Below are 11,037 nucleotides of genomic sequence, written 5' to 3' on the forward strand. Positions count from 1 at the left end.
ACCCTTGCATTTGTTACTTGTTTTTGTGAAATACTCTCCCTATATTCGCTCAACTGCTGGTCAACTCTGATTACATTTATATGTGTTTTTTTAATTCATTCATGGAGTGTGGGCGTCGCTGGCCAGGCCAGCATTTACTGCCCAGCCCGAATTGCCCTTAAGAAGGTAGTGGTGAGCTGCCTTCTTGAACCGCTGCAGTCCATGTGAGGTAGGTACACCCACAGTGCTGTTAGGAAGGAAGTTCCAGGATTTGACCCAGCGACAGTGAAGGAATGGCGGTATAGTTCCAAGTCAGAATAGTGTGTGACTTGGAGGGGAACTTGCAGGTGGTGGTGTTCCCATGCATTTGCTGCCTTTGTCTTTCCAGATGGTAGGGGTTGTGTGTTTGGAAGGTACTGTCTAAGGAGCCTTGGTGCGTTGCTGCAGTGCGCCTTGTAGATGGTACATTTTATGCATGTCCATAATGTGTCTACTCAGATTTAACTCAAATGTGATTTGTAACCAATAAATGATGTTTCGGGCAGGAATTGTAGTCTGGTATCTTGGTGATTTGTCAAGAAAGATTTAATTCATTCACTCAGCAGCTTGAGAGGAACCAGACTGAGGTTTAATGAACATAAGAAATAGGAACTGGAGGAGGCCATTTGGCCCTTCGAGCTGCTGTGCCATTCACCCAGATCAAACACTGGAATAAAAATCCTCCTCCTGGGGCAATTGAATGAGTCCAGGTCTGATAACAGTGTCTGATTCCTGGTCTGATACTACTGTAGGTAATGCTCAAGTGGTGAACCTATTAGTTCCTGTTAGTATCATGTTGCCTGCCCCTGTCTACCATGTGAGAAACTGGGGTTATATTCTGTGATGGGGTGATTGTATATTTTTAAGACATCAAAATGTTATATGGTATAGTTTCATCTTAAAATACCACAGAAAAAATTAGAAGAGGGCATGTTCTCTTTGAGAAATTTCTTGAGCAGAGACAGTTTTATCACCAGGTACCCTCACACTACACAGTGGTAGATAATTGTGGTCTCCTCTACACTGAGGAGGCTAAATACAGACTGCGTGACTGCTTTGTGGAACAACTCCCTTCAGTCTGCAAGCATGGCCCTGCGCTTCCTGTTTCTTCTCATTTTAATTCTCTGGCTTGCTCTCAGTCTGACCTATGTACGAACATATGAACACATGATCTAAGAGCTGGAGTTGGCTATTCAGACCCTCGAGCCTGCTGCGCCATTCGACAAGATCATGACTGATCCGTTTGTGGATTCAGCTCCATTTTCCTGCCTGCCCCCGATATCCTTTGACTCCCTTGTTTGTAAAGACTCTGTCTACCTCTGCCTTAGAAACATTCAATGACCCTACCTCCACTGCTGTCCGGGGAAGAGAGTTCCACAGACTCACGACTCTCTGAGAGAAATAAATTTCACTGTTACTCTGTCTGAAATGGGAGAGCCTTTCATTTTAAACTGTTCCCCAGTTTTAGCCTTCCCCAGAAAGGGAAACATCATTTCGACATCCACCCTGTCAAGTCCCCTCAGGATCTTATATGTTTCAATGAGATCAACTCTGATCCTTCTAAACTCCAATGAATACAGACCCAAACTGTTCACCCTTTCCTCAAAAGATAACCCTTTCTCCCAGGAATCAGTCGAATGAACCTTCTCTGAACTGCTTCCAATGCAACTGTATCCTTTAAGTAAGGAGACCAAAACTGTACAGAATACTCTAGATTTGGTCTCACCAATGCCCTGCACAACTGGAGCAAAACATTTTTTATCTTCCATTCCCCTTGTAATAAATTGCAGCATTGCATAATGCTGGATCTGGGGCAAACAAGATGCACATTCCTTGGTTACATCTGAGGCTGGCTTGTTCTCCCTCTCTGTATGGCTGTATCCAACAGCAACCAGAATGCACCTTCTCTAACTGATGAGGCTTGCTTGCCCTTAAAGCAGTATTGATCATTTGCTGCCTTAAAGACACACTGCACACATAGCCCCCCCGCACCCCCCCCCCCCCCCCCCCCACCTCAAAAAATAAAGTAGGATCATAACATCCCCATCCCTGGCGGAATGAAATACCATTCTGAAAATGCGTTTCATTGCAATGCAAAAAATGAAATTGAAAAAACAAACGATAACACATTTTCGCCTGCATTTACAGATATACACTTTTCAAGAATATTGGGACTACAGCAACAAGTTCCACCAGAACATTTTCAGTTTAAAATTTTTCAAAGATTGTCCCAATTAACGCATTTCAAATTTCCAAGCATAGTCTTCCAGCTGTTTCGTGCTTTCCTTCCAAGTGTCCCTATTGTCCATCACCTCAGCCAGGTGAACTGCACAGCTCGGAGCACTGACCACTACTGTGTTCACTATTCTCTGAGAAGTTTCTCGAGTCCCCCTGAACCTATGTGGCATCACGTGACACTGGAAAAACCCTGTCCTGGGTAACAGAAGCTGATCTTGTCTTACCCTGGGGTGTCAAAGGAATTTGACAGTATCCCTCCAACACATCTGTCTCTTTAAGACATATGGTGTTGTCCACTCTGTCCATGCAGTACTTTAAATGATAATTTGGGCAGGAGTCTGCCTTCTTGACCACCATGACCTTTCTTTAGTCTAGGCAAGTTTGTGCAATCCCACCAGGTTTAGGCATCAAGACCACCTGCGAATTCCAGCTGTACTGGACTGCATTGGACTCTGCTTCCACTTGGGCTGGTCTATCTGGATCTAAACGACAAGGATGTTGTTTTAAAGGAATGGTTCCCCCTACACCCACATCATTTGTACATCCTGGCTTATCCCTACAAGCTTTTTGAAACTATGTGAAAAAAAAACTGTTCAGTCTTCACGCCGTTTTTCCTCTTAGTGCAAAAGCATTTTGTCTAACTTTCCTACATATTCTGTATTTCACTAATAGGATAGTTGGTGGTTAAATCTGAGAATTTACGAGGCCTGCCTTTGCCTCATCCTCACAATCCGTTTCCTTGTCAACAGTCCTGTTTAACTGAAATACCTGTATTGGCTTATCCTCCTCCTTGTGGGAATATTGTTTGAGCATATTAATGTGACACAACCAGTTCTCCCGGTGATCAGGGGTGTCAATAAAGTAATCTAACTTATCCAATCTTTTGATCAATCTATATGGGCCGATGAAGCGTGCTTTTAATGGTTGTCCCTGTAATGTAACCACTAAACTGATCAAACAACTTCCCTTCTTGGCCCTCGTGCTAACTGACATTGTAAACAGTTTCCTTTCCTCAGTTACTTCCAGCTCCCTTTTAAAACTGTCATTATCACCCACCTCCTCAAAACTCCCACCCTCAACCTCTCTGTCCTTGTAAACTACCACCTCATCTTCACCCTCTCATTCCTTTCCAAAGTCACTGAATGTCTTTATGCCCCCAATCCGTGTCCACCTTTCCCAGAACTCCATGTTTGAAACTTTCCAATCAGGTTTCCATCACACAGCACTGAAACAGCTCGAATCCATGCCACAAAGGACATTCTCTGTGCCTGTGGGGCACTATCCCGTCTCAGACTTCTTCACCTCCCAGTCGACCACACCATCCTCTAACACCTCTCCTCCACTGTCTAGCTGAGTGGGACTGACTTCCCTTGGCTCCATTCAGATCTATCCAATCATAGCCAAAGAATCTCTAGCAATAGTTTCTCTTCTCACCCCATTACCTTTGGAGTTTCCCAAGGATCTATCGATGGCCACCTCTATCCCCCATCTATCAGCTGCCCATCACTGACATCATCCAATGACATGAGATCAGGTTCCACATGTGTGCTGATGCCACTCAACTCTACATCACCACCACCTCTCTTGACCCCTCCAGTGTTTCTCTGTTGTCAGCCGGCTTGTCTATTCTAATGCTCTTCTGATTGACCCCCACCCCCACCCTGCATAAACTGCAGCTCATTCACATTCTGCTGCTGTTTACTCCAAGCATCACAAATTTCCACTCATCCATCATTACTGAGCTCACTGATTTACAATGGCTCCAGTCCTCTATTGTCCCCATTTTAAAATTCTCATCTCATGTTCAAATCGCTTCAAGGCCTCACCCCTCCCTGTATCTGTAATCTCCTCCAGCCGAACAACCCTCAGAAAACTCTGCATTCCTCCAACTCTGACCTCTTACACATCCCTCACTGTCTTTCTGTCCCATTGCCTGTGCCTTCAGCTTAGGCCCTATGCTCTGGAATTTCCTCCTTGCACCTTTCTGCCAGTCCACATCTCTCCTCCTTTAAGACCCTACTAAAAACCTATAATTTTGTCCAAGCTTTTAGTCTGTCCTTCTAATTACCCTTCTTTGGCTCAGTGTCAATTTTTGTCTGATTTTTCCATTTATGTTCTGAGATGCACCTTCAGACACTCTCCTACTTTAAAGGTACAGTGTAAATGAAAGGCATTTTTAAATCCCATTGTAACAGACTGGGGAAGCCAGTATTAAAATAATATTTGGGAATAATGAAGTAAAGTCATAGATCGGCCATGATCTCATTGAATAGCAGAACAGACTCGAGAGGCTAAAAGGCCGATTCTTGTTTCTATGTCCTGAATAGACTTGGACTGAAACACAACTGATGAATGGAAAGTCATGGGAGAACTGGGGAGAAGGCACTGCAACTGGAAACAAGCAGGTGAGCAGAGTTAGAGAGTGGGGGAAGTCTAGGGAGAAAGTACATATAGAACTGGAGCAGGCCATTCAGCCCCTCAAACCCACTGCACATTTCAGTTCGATCCTGCCTCATCAATTAGTCTCCACTTATCTTGAAGAAATTAATATTTCTTGAAGATATATCCAAATATTAAACTTCAGCCCAGTTACTGGGATAATCAACATCAGCAGAAACAAACCCCAACTATCAGAATGAAAATGGTTCAGTCCTGGATGTGATTAACAGCAGCAATAACAGCAGAATCCAAACCCTGCAGTCACTTGTGAACTCGCTGCTGTCGCAGCAGGTTGATTGACTGAGTGAATCCCCTCCCCCACTCAGAGCAAGTGTACGGCCTCTCCCTCGTGTGAACCCGCTCGGTCTCGGCAGATTGATTGACTGAGTGAATCCCCGCCCACACATGGAGCAGGTGAAAGGTCTCTCCCCAGTGTGAACTCGCTGGTGTGTCAGCAGGTTGATTGACTGAGTGAATCCCCTCCCACACTCAGAGCAGATGAACGGTCTTCCCTCAGTGTGAACTCTCTGGTGTGTCAGCAGGTGATTTTTGTTTTTCAAGCTCTTCTCACAGTCAGAACATTAAAAAGGTCTCTTATCAGTGTGAAGAAGTTGGTGTGAATTGTGGTTGGTTAACAAGTGAATCCCTTCCCACACTCATTGCAGGTGAACTGTCTCGCCCCAGTGTGAAACCGCTGGTGTTCAGTGAGTTTAGATGAGTGAGTGAATCCCTTCCCACACATGGAACAGGTGAACGGCTTTTCCCCAGTGTGACTGCGTCAATGAGTCTCGAGTTCAGATGTTTAATTGAATCCCTTCCCACAGTCCCCACATTCTCACGGTTTCTCCATGGTGCAGGTTTCTTTGTGTCTCTTCAAGTTGGATGATCAGTTGAAGCCTCGTCTACACACAGAACACGTGTATGTTTTCTCCCCTCTGTGAATGGTGCGATGTCTCTTCAGCTCGTGTAACTGATGAAAGCTCAGTCACAGTCAGTGCACTGGAACACTCTCACTCGGGTGTGGGTGCCTTGCAGTTTTTCCAGTCACATTGATGTTTGAAATCTTTTCCCACAGACAGAACAAACATTTCTTGTTCCACATTCAAAGGCCGATGATATTCAGGTGCTGATGAATCGAATGATTCTTTCAGATCTTGATGTGATGTTTGGTTTGAGTTTCCCCGTCGACAAATCCTTCTCTTCTAATACCCTGTTATAAAGGAGGTTATAAAGGTCATCACTCGAAGTACAGGATAGAAATTCAGAGCAGACAATTCCAGCTTCAATGCAATATTTTTCCTCTTTTGTTACCCCAAAGCTGTAAATCCCCGTCTCACAGCTCTCCCTCCTCCCTGGGCTGAAATCGAAACCCATGACATCATCTGCACGATTTCTCTCCTCCGCTGACAGTTTTCTCCCTCCCTCTACTCTGGCTCGGTTCACTACTCCAGCCCCTGTTTCCTGAGTGAGAAACAAATAACTGAATCAATGATTTTCCCTCCTGGTCACTGGGACCCTGAAGCCCCGCCCACTCTCAATGCTGGCAAATAGATGGCAACACATGCGCACTGCTCTCTGCTCAACATGGTGGCGCCTAAACCCTCCCGGCTTCCTTTACAAAGGTGGCAGCCGTTAATCTGGGCAACCCAGGGATAACCCCGGAGCCGCAAATGCTGGAACTGGAGCTTCTTATTCGGGGCTTCAGGCCTACACCAGGTGTTTATGAAGCCTACCCACCCGACCACCAACTCTGACCCGCTGCAAATGCATCTCCCGGAGAACTCGCATGGCTCTGATCACACCGACACTGTGCATGCTCGAAATACAGGCCAGTACTGCACCTGCGCGCTGTGCTCCTGCAGAATGAATAGGGCATATTTACTATCGCTGGAAATGCCGGGAAGCCGTCCCGCCATTGGAAGCCCAAATTAATGCTTACAAATTATATTCTGTGGTCGGATTATAATTAAATTATTGGACTGACCTTCCAAGATGACTGTGTCTAAGGGAATTATTGGGTGACTGAGGGAGTATGACCATGACTGAGAGTCTTTCAGTGTGTACGTGGAGTGGATAGAGATTTTGTCACTGTTAACAATACCCTCGAAGATCCTGATAATGTAGCTGTCAAACAGGCAGTGTGGGAAAAGACAGAGGGATATTTTTGACTGAAGCAGGCCCGGAATGTATGAGATGCTCAATAATTTTCTCACCCCAGCAAAACTAAAGGACAGGCTACTGAAGGACATTTTGATTCAGCTTGAGCAGAATTACAATCCTAAATCATTGAAGATTGCAGAAATCTATCAGCTTGGAACAAGGAATCAGCTGCCCAATGAGGACATTGGGGTGTTTATTGTGGCCTTCCAAAAGCTGTCACTTCATTGTAATTTTGGAGAATTTCAAGAGCGTGTGTTGTGTGACAGATTTGGTTGCAGATTAAAGGGTGAGCACATTCACAGTCAGTTGATGACATTGTCAAAGGTGAGTTTTGACATAGCTTTTCAAACAGCACTGTCCATGGACATGGCTGAATTTGACTCAAGAGAAGTGAGAGTTAACAACTGTCAGTCATCTGCTGAAGTAAATAAGCTGCAGATGAGTAAGCAGAAGGTCCCAATGATGGCAACTGGTGATGGTCATGTGGGTGTTGCTAGTAAGAAAACGGGAGGAGGCCATCAGGGTAGTAGCAGTGGTTAAATAAAATCCTGTTACCGGTGTTGAGGCCAACATTGGGCCCAGAATTCTCCCGTTGTGAAGGCAGAGTGCTATAGCTGCAAGAAGAAGTGTCATCTTGCCAAGTCATGTCGTAAGAAGGTCATCGGTGAAAACACAGGCAGGAGGAAACATCATTCACTGCATTCGGTTGTCAAACAGCAGCAGGTTGATGAGGCATCATTTGAGATCCATGTGATCAGAAGCACAATGATGTCCAATGAAAATTCACAGAGCATCGTGTCCAAGTATCGTTGGATGAACGTCCAGTAAACTGCAGCAACTCACTAAGGCTCCTTCGACAGCACCTTCCAAACCCGCGACCTCGACCACCTGGAAAGACAAGGACAGCAGATGCATGGGAACACCACCGCCTGCAAGTTTCTTTCCAAGCCACACACTATCCTGACTTGGAACTATGTCACCATTGCTTCACTGTCACTGGGTCAAAATCCTGGAACTCCCTTCCAACAGCACTGTTGGTGTACCTACATCCCAAGGACTGCAGCAGTTCAAGAAAGAAGCTCACCTCCACCACCACCACCTTCTCAAGGGCAATTAAGGATGGGCAATGAATTCTGGCTAAATACAACATGGAGGTCAACACAGTTGCATCAGTTAGCATAATTTCAGTGCCGCTGTTTCGTGAAAAGCTGAGTCAACATCCCCTGGAAAAATCATGAGTCGAGTCACACAGTTATGGAGGAGAGAATATTCCCCAAATTGGAAGTGTATTGGTTGCCATCACATACAATGAGCAATGTGCAAAATTGCCGATCATTGTTGTGAAAGGTGAAAAACCAGCCTTGTTTGGAAGAAACTGGCTAGCAGCATTTAAGTTAAATATGAGCGAGCTTTCTCGTATTGAGTTGAAATTCATATCACAAGATGAACTACCCTAAGGTGTTCAGTGAAATCTGCAAATCAATTCAAGGGTACAAGGCGAACATACAAGCTCAGGAGAATGCAAGGTCGGTGTATTGTCGGTCGCATCCAGTACCCTATGCTCCAAGACAGAAGGTGGAGCAAGAACTGAAATGACTTGAGACTGGGAACATTATCTCTAAGGTAGAGCAGAGTAATTGGGCTATTCCCATAGTGGTAGCACCAAAGTCAGATAGTAGTGTAAGAGTATGTGCTGAGTATAAGGTAACAGATACTGGAATGTAATCCACCCAATAACTTGACAAACATGGAGCATCTGTTCACGACGTTGACAGGAAGCCAGACTTTTTCAAATTTAGATCTGACAAATGCCTATCTGCAGCTTGAGTCAGACGCTGAGTCTGAGTCATTCTTGACTATCATTACACACATGGGTCTATTTCAGTTTCACGGGCTGCCATTTGGTGTTTCTTCAGTCCGTGGAATTTTCCAAAGGGTGAGGAACCAAATTTTGTCAGGAATGGAGCTAGTAGTGTGTTATTTGGATGACAATCATATTCGTGCTCCAAACAAGCAAACCTTTGATGGCAGAGTGAAAGAGGTGTTCCAACACTTGGAAAAGCATGGCGTTAGGATGAAGGAACACAAATGTGAAATGTTTCAAAATTCTGTAATGCACTTGGGTCACAAAGTAGACAAGAATGGGTTAAATGTTACCAAGTGTAAGGTTCAAGCAATTAGAAATGCGTCACACCCTCAGAACACAGCTGATCTCAGATCTTTTTTGAATCTCATAAATTACTGCGGTAAATTCATACCAGATCTGGCAACATTGTTGCATCCATTGAATGAACTCTTGAGGAAGGGTTTCTGTGGAATAGGACAAAGGAGTGTGATAAGACATTCAAATTGCGTAAAAGTCAACTTGTAGAGGGTGTGATGCTTCTGCATTACGATGTGCTCAAAAAGATTAAACTAGCATGTGATTCCTCTCCACGCAGAGTAGTTTTTATTTACTTGTTCCTGGGATGTGGGCTTCAGACAAAGACGAGTTTCCAGTAACAGCAGATGACATTGATGGAACAACTCGTAGGGGCTCCGTATTGGCAAAGGTGTACAAATATAACACAAATGGGTTGGAAACACAGATACTGAATTTAGAATTCAGGCTATTTTTTGTGCATAAGAATGAGTTGCCGTTGATCAAAGTTATGTCCTGTGGGGAGCGAGAGTTGTAATCCCTGGAAAGTACATATTGCAGTTGCTATGTGATCTTCATGATAATCACTTAGGGATGTGTTTGACGAAGAGTCTAGTGAGGAGATATCTTTGGTGGCCATAGTTAGAGAAGGACATTGGAAACATAGTGAAATAATCTGGAACATGTCAAGCAGTGGAAAGGAAGCCGCCATCGGTACCTTTTCAGCCATGGAAATGGCCAGCTAGAGTGTGGCAGAGGCTGCACATAGATTTCACAGAATTAGAAGGACAGCAGATGTTCATTGAGAAAGAGACATTCGAAGACGATTGAGGGGTTTCCAATGAATTGAGGAACAACTAGCAAAACACCAGACATTTTGTGCAGTTTGTTTTCTGCTTATGGGTTCCCAGAGGAAACTGTGACTGAAAACAGACCTCAGTTTGGTTCAGAAGAGTTGGTACAATTCATGAGAACAAATGGCATTAAAGACACTAGAGTTCCACTGTATCATCCTGCTTCCAAAGGAGCAGCAGAGCGCACAGTGCAGATTGTTAAGCATGCTCTTGTCAAGCAAATGCTGGATATCAATCTGAACAAAAGTCAGTTATCATTGGATCACAGGCTGCTGAACTTTCTGTTTATCTATTGTAACACCCCTCACACAGCTACCAGCATAACGCCAGCTGAATTGTTTCTGAGCTGACAGCCGAGAACGAGGTTTTCATTGCTGAAGCCACATTTAACGCTGTTAGTAGAAGAGAAACAATCAAGACGGAAAGAGAGTCATGAGAGAGCTAGAGTGGGAGAAAGAAGTCTGAAGTTGAACCAGAAGGATAGATTGAAGAATCATCATCACAAGTGGTTGAAGTGGTGACCAGTGATAGTGGTAGAAGATGTGGTCCTCGCACATATTTAGTTAAGATGTTTGGTAGTGGAAAGGTTAGGTTTGTACATATAGATCATGCTTTACCTTCAGAGGTTCACAAAGAAGAAGGAAGTTGGAAAAAATCAAATGAGTCGAATGAATCAGATAGTTTGGTTATGAGTTGGGCACCAATAGTTACTCAAACACAAATCATGCCAGAAACTCGTGTAAGAGAAAGTCTGAGGTCAGATCTAAGGTAGAGACAGAGAGACATCTCTGATGAAGTGGAAATTTCAATTGTAGCTCAACGTCAAAATCAGCCTTTGTTGGAGAAACCTCTCCTCAGACTCAGTCCAAGATGGGTAACGGTCTTTCCACAGTTCTGGAAATTTGAGTCAGGATCGAAGGTGCCAGAGAATTGGAGAGTGGAAAATGTGACACCCTTATTGAAGAAATGTGTAAAGACAGTACTTGCAACTATAGGCCAGTTAGTTGAACATCAGTGGTGGGTAAGATTTTCGAAACAATAGTCAGGGAAAATATAAATTTACACTTGGAGAGGTTCAAGTTAATTAAGGATAGTGAGCATGGATTTGTAAAAGACAGATCATGCATGCCTAATTTAAATGAATGTTTTGATGAAGTAGCAGGGAAGGTTGATGAAGGGAATGTGTTG

This window comes from Heterodontus francisci, chromosome 34 (assembly GCF_036365525.1).
Source record: "Heterodontus francisci isolate sHetFra1 chromosome 34, sHetFra1.hap1, whole genome shotgun sequence".
In the NCBI taxonomy this organism is placed as follows: domain Eukaryota; kingdom Metazoa; phylum Chordata; class Chondrichthyes; order Heterodontiformes; family Heterodontidae; genus Heterodontus; species Heterodontus francisci.